This window comes from Phyllobates terribilis, unplaced genomic scaffold, assembly GCF_046119375.1.
Source record: "Phyllobates terribilis strain yellow unplaced genomic scaffold, ASM4611937v1 Scaffold_1__5_contigs__length_1240528914, whole genome shotgun sequence".
Taxonomy (NCBI): Eukaryota; Metazoa; Chordata; class Amphibia; order Anura; family Dendrobatidae; genus Phyllobates; species Phyllobates terribilis.
In genome coordinates, this window is record NW_027362761.1 from 1,003,087,214 (window position 1) to 1,003,101,423 (window position 14,210).

A 14,210-nucleotide genomic window follows, 5' to 3' on the forward strand; every position below is an offset into this window, starting at 1 on the left:
CAAAAGGTCGAAAAACGTTGTCTGAAAAAGTCAATGTAAAAAATCTATAAGATGATACTTTTAGCACTTTGGAAGACTCTAAAACTAAGAATTGACTTGTAAAATAAAAATTCCTGATTATTTGTCTGTACTTTTTGAATTCATTAAAGATTTTTAAAGAAGAGAAATGCATCGGAAAGAAAAAATAATAACAATGTAAAACTTTGTAAAGTTCTTATAGCTTTAATGTAATTTAAAAAAGAAAAAAAAGTGTGCATTACTTAAGTTTTGGGGGTATATCTCAGTGGCAGAGCTATTTGACTGCAGATCAAGAGGTCCTTGGTTCAACTCCGAGTGCGCCCTGAAGATAAATCTTTTTAAACCAAATAATTCTAGCTTTGTTACTTGTTTATCCATTAAAACATTTTAGGCATATAACGTTGAATGCATATTGATGTGCTTTCTTCATATGAAATCTATTTAAAAAATCAGCCAAAAGGTCGAAAAACGTTGTCTGAAAAAAGTCAATGTAAAAAATCTATAAGATCATACTTTTAGCACTTAGGAAGACACTAAAACTAAGAATTGACTTGTAAAATAAAAATTCCTGATTATTTGTCTGTACTTTTTGAATTCATTAAAGATTTTTAAAGAAGAAAAATGCATCGGAAAGAAAAAATAATCACAATGTAAAACTTTGTAAAGTTCTTATAGCTTTAATGTAATTAAAAAAAAAAAAAAAAAAAGTGTGCATTACTTAAGTTTTGGGGGTATAGCTCAGAGGCCGAGCTATTTGACTGCAGATCAAGAGGTCCTTGGTTCAACTTCGAGTGCGCCCTCAAGATAAATCTTTTTAAACCAAATAATTCTAGCTTTATTACTTGTTTATCCATTAAAACATTTTAGGCATATAACGTTAAATGCATATTGATGTGCTTTCTTCATATGAAATCTATTTAAAAAATCAGCCAAAAGGTCGAAAAACGTTGTCTGAAAAAGTCAATGTAAAAAATCTATAAGATGATACTTTTAGCACTTTGGAAGACTCTAAAACTAAGAATTGACTTGTAAAATAAAAATTCCTGATTATTTGTCTGTACTTTTTGAATTCATTAAAGATTTTTAAAGAAGAGAAATGCATCGGAAAGAAAAAATAATAACAATGTAAAACTTTGTAAAGTTCTTATAGCTTTAATGTAATTTAAAAAAAAAAAAAAAGTGTGCATTACTTAAGTTTTGGGGGTATAGCTGAGTGGCAGAGCTATTTGACTGCAGATCAAGAGGTCCTTGGTTCAACTCCGAGTGCGCCCTGAAGATAAATCTTTTTAAACCAAATAATTCTAGCTTTGTTACTTGTTTATCCATTAAAACATTTTAGGCATATAACGTTGAATGCATATTGATGTGCTTTCTTCATATGAAATCTATTTAAAAAATCAGCCAAAAGGTCGAAAAACGTTGTCTGAAAAAAGTCAATGTAAAAAATCTATAAGGTCATACTTTTAGCACTTAGGAAGACACTAAAACTAAGAATTGACTTGTAAAATAAAAATTCCTGATTATTTGTCTGTACTTTTTGAATTCATTAAAGATTTTTAAAGAAGAAAAATGCATCGGAAAGAAAAAATAATCACAATGTAAAACTTTGTAAAGTTCTTATAGCTTTAATGTAATTTAAAAAAAAAAAAAAAGTGTGCATTACTTAAGTTTTGGGGGTATAGCTCAGTGGCCGAGCTATTTGATTGCAGATTAAGAGGTCCTTGGTTCAACTCCGAGTGCACCCTGAAGATAAATCTTTTTAAACCAAATAATTCTAGCTTTATTACTTGTTTATCCATTAAAACATTTTAGGCATATAACGTTAAATGCATATTGATGTGCTTTCTTCATATGAAATCTATTTAAAAAATCAGCCAAAAGGTCGAAAAACGTTGTCTGAAAAAGTCAATGTAAAAAATCTATAAGATGATACTTTTAGCACTTTGGAAGACTCTAAAACTAAGAATTGACTTGTAAAATAAAAATTCCTGATTATTTGTCTGTACTTTTTGAATTCATTAAAGATTTTTAAAGAAGAGAAATGCATCGGAAAGAAAAAATAATAACAATGTAAAACTTTGTAAAGTTCTTATAGCTTTAATGTAATTTAAAAAAAAAAAAAAAGTGTGCATTAATTAAGTTTTGGGGGTATAGCTGAGTGGCAGAGCTATTTGACTGCAGATCAAGAGGTCCTTGGTTCAACTCCGAGTGCGCCCTGAAGATAAATCTTTTTAAACCAAATAATTCTAGCTTTGTTACTTGTTTATCCATTAAAACATTTTAGGCATATAACGTTAAATGCATATTGATGTGCTTTCTTCATATGAAATCTATTTAAAAAATCAGCCAAAAGGTCGAAAAACGTTGTCTGAAAAAGTCAATGTAAAAAATCTATAAGATGATACTTTTAGCACTTTGGAAGACTCTAAAACTAAGAATTGACTTGTAAAATAAAAATTCCTGATTATTTGTCTGTACTTTTTGAATTCATTAAAGATTTTTAAAGAAGAGAAATGCATCGGAAAGAAAAAATAATAACAATGTAAAACTTTGTAAAGTTCTTATAGCTTTAATGTAATTTAAAAAAAAAAAAAAAGTGTGCATTACTTAAGTTTTGGGGGTATAGCTGAGTGGCAGAGCTATTTGACTGCAGATCAAGAGGTCCTTGGTTCAACTCCGAGTGCGCCCTGAAGATAAATCTTTTTAAACCAAATAATTCTAGCTTTGTTACTTGTTTATCCATTAAAACATTTTAGGCATATAACGTTGAATGCATATTGATGTGCTTTCTTCATATGAAATCTATTTAAAAAATCAGCCAAAAGGTCGAAAAACGTTGTCTGAAAAAAGTCAATGTAAAAAATCTATAAGGTCATACTTTTAGCACTTAGGAAGACACTAAAACTAAGAATTGACTTGTAAAATAAAAATTCCTGATTATTTGTCTGTACTTTTTGAATTCATTAAAGATTTTTAAAGAAGAAAAATGCATCGGAAAGAAAAAATAATCACAATGTAAAACTTTGTAAAGTTCTTATAGCTTTAATGTAATTTAAAAAAAAAAAAAAAAAAAGTGTGCATTACTTAAGTTTTGGGGGTATAGCTCAGTGGCCGAGCTATTTGATTGCAGATTAAGAGGTCCTTGGTTCAACTCCGAGTGCACCCTGAAGATAAATCTTTTTAAACCAAATAATTCTAGCTTTATTACTTGTTTATCCATTAAAACATTTTAGGCATATAACGTTAAATGCATATTGATGTGCTTTCTTCATATGAAATCTATTTAAAAAATCAGCCAAAAGGTCGAAAAACGTTGTCTGAAAAAGTCAATGTAAAAAATCTATAAGATGATACTTTTAGCACTTTGGAAGACTCTAAAACTAAGAATTGACTTGTAAAATAAAAATTCCTGATTATTTGTCTGTACTTTTTGAATTCATTAAAGATTTTTAAAGAAGAGAAATGCATCGGAAAGAAAAAATAATAACAATGTAAAACTTTGTAAAGTTCTTATAGCTTTAATGTAATTTAAAAAAAAAAAAAAAGTGTGCATTACTTAAGTTTTGGGGGTATAGCTGAGTGGCAGAGCTATTTGACTGCAGATCAAGAGGTCCTTGGTTCAACTCCGAGTGCGCCCTGAAGATAAATCTTTTTAAACCAAATAATTCTAGCTTTGTTACTTGTTTATCCATTAAAACATTTTAGGCATATAACGTTGAATGCATATTGATGTGCTTTCTTCATATGAAATCTATTTAAAAAATCAGCCAAAAGGTCGAAAAAAGTTGTCTGAAAAAAGTCAATGTAAAAAATCTATAAGATCATACTTTTAGCACTTAGGAAGACACTAAAACTAAGAATTGACTTGTAAAATAAAAATTCCTGATTATTTGTCTGTACTTTTTGAATTCATTAAAGATTTTTAAAGAAGAAAAATGCATCGGAAAGAAAAAATAATCACAATGTAAAACTCTGTAAAGTTCTTATAGCTTTAATGTAATTTAAAAAAAAAAAAAAAAAAAGTGTGCATTACTTAAGTTTTGGGGGTATAGCTCAGTGGCCGAGCTATTTGATTGCAGATTAAGAGGTCCTTGGTTCAACTCCGAGTGCACCCTGAAGATAAATCTTTTTAAACCAAATAATTCTAGCTTTATTACTTGTTTATCCATTAAAACATTTTAGGCATATAACGTTGAATGCATATTGATGTGCTTTCTTCATATGAAATCTATTTAAAAAATCAGCCAAAAGGTCGAAAAACGTTGTCTGAAAAAGTCAATGTAAAAAATCTATAAGATGATACTTTTAGCACTTTGGAAGACTCTAAAACTAAGAATTGACTTGTAAAATAAAAATTCCTGATTATTTGTCTGTACTTTTTGAATTCATTAAAGATTTTTAAAGAAGAAAAATGCATCGGAAAGAAAAAATAATAACAATGTAAAACTTTGTAAAGTTCTTATAGCTTTAATGTAATTTAAAAAAAAAAAAAAAAAGTGTGCATTAGTTAAGTTTTGGGGGTATAGCTCAGAGGCCGAGCTATTTGACTGCAGATCAAGAGGTCCTTGGTTCAACTTCGAGTGCGCCCTCAAGATAAATCTTTTTAAACCAAATAATTCTAGCTTTATTACTTGTTTATCCATTAAAACATTTTAGGCATATAACGTTAAATGCATATTGATGTGCTTTCTTCATATGAAATCTATTTAAAAAATCAGCCAAAAGGTCGAAAAACGTTGTCTGAAAAAGTCAATGTAAAAAATCTATAAGATGATACTTTTAGCACTTTGGAAGACTCTAAAACTAAGAATTGACTTGTAAAATAAAAATTCCTGATTATTTGTCTGTACTTTTTGAATTCATTAAAGATTTTTAAAGAAGAGAAATGCATCGGAAAGAAAAAATAATAACAATGTAAAACTTTGTAAAGTTCTTATAGCTTTAATGTAATTTAAAAAAAAAAAAAAAAGTGTGCATTACTTAAGTTTTGGGGGTATAGCTGAGTGGCAGAGCTATTTGACTGCAGATCAAGAGGTCCTTGGTTCAACTCCGAGTGCGCCCTGAAGATAAATCTTTTTAAACCAAATAATTCTAGCTTTGTTACTTGTTTATCCATTAAAACATTTTAGGCATATAACGTTGAATGCATATTGATGTGCTTTCTTCATATGAAATCTATTTAAAAAATCAGCCAAAAGGTCGAAAAACGTTGTCTGAAAAAAGTCAATGTAAAAAATCTATAAGGTCATACTTTTAGCACTTAGGAAGACACTAAAACTAAGAATTGACTTGTAAAATAAAAATTCCTGATTATTTGTCTGTACTTTTTGAATTCATTAAAGATTTTTAAAGAAGAAAAATGCATCGGAAAGAAAAAATAATCACAATGTAAAACTTTGTAAAGTTCTTATAGCTTTAATGTAATTTAAAAAAAAAAAAAAAAAAAGTGTGCATTACTTAAGTTTTGGGGGTATAGCTCAGTGGCCGAGCTATTTGATTGCAGATTAAGAGGTCCTTGGTTCAACTCCGAGTGCACCCTGAAGATAAATCTTTTTAAACCAAATAATTCTAGCTTTATTACTTGTTTATCCATTAAAACATTTTAGGCATATAACGTTAAATGCATATTGATGTGCTTTCTTCATATGAAATCTATTTAAAAAATCAGCCAAAAGGTCGAAAAACGTTGTCTGAAAAAGTCAATGTAAAAAATCTATAAGATGATACTTTTAGCACTTTGGAAGACTCTAAAACTCAGAATTGACTTGTAAAATAAAAATTCCTGATTATTTGTCTGTACTTTTTGAATTCATTAAAGATTTTTAAAGAAGAGAAATGCATCGGAAAGAAAAAATAATAACAATGTAAAACTTTGTAAAGTTCTTATAGCTTTAATGTAATTTAAAAAAAAAAAAAAAGTGTGCATTACTTAAGTTTTGGGGGTATAGCTGAGTGGCAGAGCTATTTGACTGCAGATCAAGAGGTCCTTGGTTCAACTCCGAGTGCGCCCTGAAGATAAATCTTTTTAAACCAAATAATTCTAGCTTTGTTACTTGTTTATCCATTAAAACATTTTAGGCATATAACGTTGAATGCATATTGATGTGCTTTCTTCATATGAAATCTATTTAAAAAATCAGCCAAAAGGTCGAAAAAAGTTGTCTGAAAAAAGTCAATGTAAAAAATCTATAAGATCATACTTTTAGCACTTAGGAAGACACTAAAACTAAGAATTGACTTGTAAAATAAAAATTCCTGATTATTTGTCTGTACTTTTTGAATTCATTAAAGATTTTTAAAGAAGAAAAATGCATCGGAAAGAAAAAATAATCACAATGTAAAACTCTGTAAAGTTCTTATAGCTTTAATGTAATTTAAAAAAAAAAAAAAAAAGTGTGCATTACTTAAGTTTTGGGGGTATAGCTCAGTGGCCGAGCTATTTGATTGCAGATTAAGAGGTCCTTGGTTCAACTCCGAGTGCACCCTGAAGATAAATCTTTTTAAACCAAATAATTCTAGCTTTATTACTTGTTTATCCATTAAAACATTTTAGGCATATAACGTTGAATGCATATTGATGTGCTTACTTCATATGAAATCTATTTAAAAAATCAGCCAAAAGGTCGAAAAACGTTGTCTGAAAAAGTCAATGTAAAAAATCTATAAGATGATACTTTTAGCACTTTGGAAGACTCTAAAACTAAGAATTGACTTGTAAAATAAAAATTCCTGATTATTTGTCTGTACTTTTTGAATTCATTAAAGATTTTTAAAGAAGAAAAATGCATCGGAAAGAAAAAATAATAACAATGTAAAACTTTGTAAAGTTCTTATAGCTTTGATGCAATTTAAAAAAAAAAGTGTGCATTACTTAAGTTTTGAGGGTATAGCTCAGTGGCAGAGCTATTTGACTGCAGATCAAGAGGTCCTTGGTTCAACTCCGAGTGCGCCCTGAAGATAAATCTTTTTAAACCAAATAATTCTAGCTTTGTTAATTGTTTATCCATTAAAACATTTTAGGCATATAACGTTGAATGCATATTGATGTGCTTTCTTCATATGAAATCTATTTAAAAAATCAGCCAAAAGGTCGAAAAACGTTGTCTGTAAAAAGTCAATGTAAAAAATCTATAAGATGATACTTTTAGCACTTTGGAAGACTCTAAAACTAAGAATTGACTTGTAAAATAAAAATTCCTGATTATTTGTCTGTACTTTTTGAATTCATTAAAGATTTTTAAAGAAGAAAAATGCATCGGAAAGAAAAAATAATCACAATGTAAAACTTTGTAAAGTTCTTATAGCTTTAATGTAATTAAAAAAAAAAAAAGTGTGCATTACTTAAGTTTTGGGGGTATAGCTCAGTGGCCGAGCTATTTGACTGCAGATCAAGAGGTCCTTGGTTCAACTCCGAGTGCGCCCTCAAGATAAATCTTTTTAAACCAAATAATTCTAGCTTTATTACTTGTTTATCCATTAAAACATTTTAGGCATATAACGTTAAATGCATATTGATGTGCTTTCTTCATATGAAATCTATTTAAAAAATCAGCCAAAAGGTCAAAAAACGTTGTCTGAAAAAGTCAATGTAAAAAATCTATAAGATGATACTTTTAGCACTTTGGAAGACTCTAAAACTAAGAATTGACTTGTAAAATAAAAATTCCTGATTATTTGTCTGTACTTTTTGAATTCATTAAAGATTTTTAAAGAAGAGAAATGCATCGGAAAGAAAAAATAATAACAGTGTAAAACTTTGTAAAGTTCTTATAGCTTTAATGTAATTTAAAAAAAAAAAAAAAGTGTGCATTACTTAAGTTTTGGGGGTATAGCTCAGTGGCAGAGCTATTTGACTGCAGATCAAGAGGTCCTTGGTTCAACTCCGAGTGCGCCCTGAAGATAAATCTTTTTAAACCAAATAATTCTAGCTTTGTTACTTGTTTATCCATTAAAACATTTTAGGCATATAACGTTGAATGCATATTGATGTGCTTTCTTCATATGAAATCTATTTAAAAAATCAGCCAAAAGGTCGAAAAAAGTTGTCTGAAAAAAGTCAATGTAAAAAATCTATAAGATCATACTTTTAGCACTTAGGAAGACACTAAAACTAAGAATTGACTTGTAAAATAAAAATTCCTGATTATTTGTCTGTACTTTTTGAATTCATTAAAGATTTTTAAAGAAGAAAAATGCATCGGAAAGAAAAAATAATCACAATGTAAAACTTTGTAAAGTTCTTATAGCTTTAATGTAATTTAAAAAAAAAAAAAAAAAAAAGTGTGCATTACTTAAGTTTTGGGGGTATAGCTCAGTGGCCGAGCTATTTGATTGCAGATTAAGAGGTCATTGGTTCAACTCCGAGTGCACCCTGAAGATAAATCTTTTTAAACCAAATAATTCTAGCTTTATTACTTGTTTATCCATTAAAACATTTTAGGCATATAACGTTGAATGCATATTGATGTGCTTTCTTCATATGAAATCTATTTAAAAAATCAGCCAAAAGGTCGAAAAACGTTGTCTGAAAAAAGTCAATGTAAAAAATCTATAAGATCATACTTTTAGCACTTAGGAAGACACTAAAACTAAGAATTGACTTGTAAAATAAAAATTCCTGATTATTTGTCTGTACTTTTTGAATTCATTAAAGATTTTTAAAGAAGAAAAATGCATCGGAAAGAAAAAATAATCACAATGTAAAACTTTGTAAAGTTCTTATAGCTTTAATGTAATTAAAAAAAAAAAAAAAAAAAAGTGTGCATTAGATAAGTTTTGGGGGTATAGCTCAGTGGCCGAGCTATTTGATTGCAGATTAAGAGGTCATTGGTTCAACTCCGAGTGCACCCTGAAGATAAATCTTTTTAAACCAAATAATTCTAGCTTTATTACTTGTTTATCCATTAAAACATTTTAGGCATATAACGTTGAATGCATATTCATGTGCTTTCTTCATATGAAATCTATTTAAAAAATCAGCCAAAAGGTCGAAAAACGTCTGAAAAAGTCAATGTAAAAAATCTATAAGATGATACTTTTAGCACTTTGGAAGACTCTAAAACTAAGAATTGACTTGTAAAATAAAAATTCCTGATTATTTGTCTGTACTTTTTGAATTCATTAAAGATTTTTAAAGAAGGAAAATGCATCGGAAAGAAAAAATAATAACAATGTAAAACTTTGTAAAGTTCTTATAGCTTTAATGTAATTTAAAAAAAAAAAAAAAAAGTGTGCATTACTTAAGTTTTGAGGGTATAGCTCAGTGGCAGAGCTATTTGACTGCAGATCAAGAGGTCCTTGGTTCAACTCCGAGTGCCCCCTGAAGATAAATCTTTTTAAACCAAATAATTCTAGCTTTATTACTTGTTTATCAATTAAAACATTTTAGGCATATAACGTTGAATGCATATTGATGTGCTTTCTTCATATGAAATCTATTTAAAAAATCAGCCAAAAGGTCGAAAAACGTTGTCTGTAAAAAGTCAATGTAAAAAATCTATAAGATGATACTTTTAGCACTTTGTAATACTCTAAAACTAAGAATTGACTTGTAAAATAAAAATTCCTGATTATTTGTCTGTACTTTTTGAATTCTTTAAAGATTTTTAGAGAAGAAAAATGCATCGGAAAGAAAAAATAATCACAATGTAAAACTTTGTAAAGTTCTTATAGCTTTAATGTAATTTAAAAAAAAAAAAAAAAAAGAGTGTGCATTACTTAAGTTTTGGGGGTATACCTCAGTGGCAGAGCATTTGACTGCATATCAAGAGGTCCTTGGTTCAACTCCGAGTGCCCCCTGAAGATAAATCTTTTTAAACCAAATTATTCTAGCTTTATTACTTGTTTATCCTTTAAAACATTTTAGGCATATAACGTTGAATGCATATTGATGTGCTTTCTTCATATGAAATCTATTTAAAAAATCAGCCAAAAGGTCGAAAAACGTTGTCTGTAAAAAGTCAATGTAAAAAATCTATAAGATGATACTTTTAGCACTTTGGAAGACTCTAAAACTAAGAATTGACTTGTAAAATAAAAATTCCTGATTATTTGTCTGTACTTTTTGAATTCATTAAAGATTTTTAGAGAAGAAAAACGCATCGGAAAGAAAAAATAATCACAATGTAAAACTTTGTAAAGTTCTTATAGCTTTAATGTAATTTAAAAAAAAAAAAAAAAAAGTGTGCATTACTTAAGTTTTGGGGGTATAGCTCAGTGGCAGAGCTATTTGACTGCAGATCAAGAGGTCCTTGGTTCAACTCCGAGTGCACCCTGAAGATAAATCTTTTTAAACCAAATAATTCTAGCTTTATTACTTGTTTATCCATTAAAACATTTTAGGCATATAACGTTGAATGCATATTTATGTGCTTTCTTCATATGAAATCTATTTAAAAAATCAGCCAAAAGGTCGAAAAACGTTGTCTGTAAAAAGTCAATGTAAAAAATCTTTAAGATGATACTTTTAGCACTTTGGAAGACTCTAAAACTAAGAATTGACTTGTAAAATAAAAATTCCTGATTATTTGTCTGTACTTTTTGAATTCATTAAAGATTTTTAAAGAAGAAAAATGCATCGGAAAGAAAAAATAATAACAATGTAAAACTTTGTAAAGTTCTTATAGCTTTAATGTAATTTAAAAAAAAAAAAAAAAAGTGTGCATTAGTTAAGTTTTGGGGGTATAGCTCAGAGGCCGAGCTATTTGACTGCAGATCAAGAGGTCCTTGGTTCAACTTCGAGTGCGCCCTCAAGATAAATCTTTTTAAACCAAATAATTCTAGCTTTATTACTTGTTTATCCATTAAAACATTTTAGGCATATAACGTTAAATGCATATTGATGTGCTTTCTTCATATGAAATCTATTTAAAAAATCAGCCAAAAGGTCGAAAAACGTTGTCTGAAAAAGTCAATGTAAAAAATCTATAAGATGATACTTTTAGCACTTTGGAAGACTCTAAAACTAAGAATTGACTTGTAAAATAAAAATTCCTGATTATTTGTCTGTACTTTTTGAATTCATTAAAGATTTTTAAAGAAGAGAAATGCATCGGAAAGAAAAAATAATAACAATGTAAAACTTTGTAAAGTTCTTATAGCTTTAATGTAATTTAAAAAAAAAAAAAAAGTGTGCATTACTTAAGTTTTGGGGGTATAGCTGAGTGGCAGAGCTATTTGACTGCAGATCAAGAGGTCCTTGGTTCAACTCCGAGTGCGCCCTGAAGATAAATCTTTTTAAACCAAATAATTCTAGCTTTGTTACTTGTTTATCCATTAAAACATTTTAGGCATATAACGTTGAATGCATATTGATGTGCTTTCTTCATATGAAATCTATTTAAAAAATCAGCCAAAAGGTCGAAAAACGTTGTCTGAAAAAAGTCAATGTAAAAAATCTATAAGGTCATACTTTTAGCACTTAGGAAGACACTAAAACTAAGAATTGACTTGTAAAATAAAAATTCCTGATTATTTGTCTGTACTTTTTGAATTCATTAAAGATTTTTAAAGAAGAAAAATGCATCGGAAAGAAAAAATAATCACAATGTAAAACTTTGTAAAGTTCTTATAGCTTTAATGTAATTTAAAAAAAAAAAAAAAAAAAGTGTGCATTACTTAAGTTTTGGGGGTATAGCTCAGTGGCCGAGCTATTTGATTGCAGATTAAGAGGTCCTTGGTTCAACTCCGAGTGCACCCTGAAGATAAATCTTTTTAAACCAAATAATTCTAGCTTTATTACTTGTTTATCCATTAAAACATTTTAGGCATATAACGTTAAATGCATATTGATGTGCTTTCTTCATATGAAATCTATTTAAAAAATCAGCCAAAAGGTCGAAAAACGTTGTCTGAAAAAGTCAATGTAAAAAATCTATAAGATGATACTTTTAGCACTTTGGAAGACTCTAAAACTCAGAATTGACTTGTAAAATAAAAATTCCTGATTATTTGTCTGTACTTTTTGAATTCATTAAAGATTTTTAAAGAAGAGAAATGCATCGGAAAGAAAAAATAATAACAATGTAAAACTTTGTAAAGTTCTTATAGCTTTAATGTAATTTAAAAAAAAAAAAAAGTGTGCATTACTTAAGTTTTGGGGGTATAGCTGAGTGGCAGAGCTATTTGACTGCAGATCAAGAGGTCCTTGGTTCAACTCCGAGTGCGCCCTGAAGATAAATCTTTTTAAACCAAATAATTCTAGCTTTGTTACTTGTTTATCCATTAAAACATTTTAGGCATATAACGTTGAATGCATATTGATGTGCTTTCTTCATATGAAATCTATTTAAAAAATCAGCCAAAAGGTCGAAAAACGTTGTCTGTAAAAAGTCAATGTAAAAAATCTATAAGATGATACTTTTAGCACTTTGGAAGACTCTAAAACTAAGAATTGACTTGTAAAATAAAAATTCCTGATTATTTGTCTGTACTTTTTGAATTCATTAAAGATTTTTAAAGAAGAAAAATGCATCGGAAAGAAAAAATAATCACAATGTAAAACTTTGTAAAGTTCTTATAGCTTTAATGTAATTAAAAAAAAAAAAAAAAAAAGTGTGCATTACTTAAGTTTTGGGGGTATAGCTCAGTGGCCGAGCTATTTGACTGCAGATCAAGAGGTCCTTGGTTCAACTCCGAGTGCGCCCTCAAGATAAATCTTTTTAAACCAAATAATTCTAGCTTTATTACTTGTTTATCCATTAAAACATTTTAGGCATATAACGTTAAATGCATATTGATGTGCTTTCTTCATATGAAATCTATTTAAAAAATCAGCCAAAAGGTCAAAAAACGTTGTCTGAAAAAGTCAATGTAAAAAATCTATAAGATGATACTTTTAGCACTTTGGAAGACTCTAAAACTAAGAATTGACTTGTAAAATAAAAATTCCTGATTATTTGTCTGTACTTTTTGAATTCATTAAAGATTTTTAAAGAAGAGAAATGCATCGGAAAGAAAAAATAATAACAGTGTAAAACTTTGTAAAGTTCTTATAGCTTTAATGTAATTTAAAAAAAAAAAAAAAGTGTGCATTACTTAAGTTTTGGGGGTATAGCTCAGTGGCAGAGCTATTTGACTGCAGATCAAGAGGTCCTTGGTTCAACTCCGAGTGCGCCCTGAAGATAAATCTTTTTAAACCAAATAATTCTAGCTTTGTTACTTGTTTATCCATTAAAACATTTTAGGCATATAACGTTGAATGCATATTGATGTGCTTTCTTCATATGAAATCTATTTAAAAAATCAGCCAAAAGGTCGAAAAACGTTGTCTGAAAAAAGTCAATGTAAAAAATCTATAAGATCATACTTTTAGCACTTAGGAAGACACTAAAACTAAGAATTGACTTGTAAAATAAAAATTCCTGATTATTTGTCTGTACTTTTTGAATTCATTAAAGATTTTTAAAGAAGAAAAATGCATCGGAAAGAAAAAATAATCACAATGTAAAACTTTGTAAAGTTCTTATAGCTTTAATGTAATTTAAAAAAAAAAAAAAAAAAAAGTGTGCATTACTTAAGTTTTGGGGGTATAGCTCAGTGGCCGAGCTATTTGATTGCAGATTAAGAGGTCATTGGTTCAACTCCGAGTGCACCCTGAAGATAAATCTTTTTAAACCAAATAATTCTAGCTTTATTACTTGTTTATCCATTAAAACATTTTAGGCATATAACGTTGAATGCATATTGATGTGCTTTCTTCATATGAAATCTATTTAAAAAATCAGCCAAAAGGTCGAAAAACGTTGTCTGAAAAAAGTCAATGTAAAAAATCTATAAGATCATACTTTTAGCACTTAGGAAGACACTAAAACTAAGAATTGACTTGTAAAATAAAAATTCCTGATTATTTGTCTGTACTTTTTGAATTCATTAAAGATTTTTAAAGAAGAAAAATGCATCGGAAAGAAAAAATAATCACAATGTAAAACTTTGTAAAGTTCTTATAGCTTTAATGTAATTAAAAAAAAAAAAAAAAAAAAGTGTGCATTAGATAAGTTTTGGGGGTATAGCTCAGTGGCCGAGCTATTTGATTGCAGATTAAGAGGTCATTGGTTCAACTCCGAGTGCACCCTGAAGATAAATCTTTTTAAACCAAATAATTCTAGCTTTATTACTTGTTTATCCATTAAAACATTTTAGGCATATAACGTTGAATGCATATTCATGTGCTTTCTTCATATGAAATCTATTTA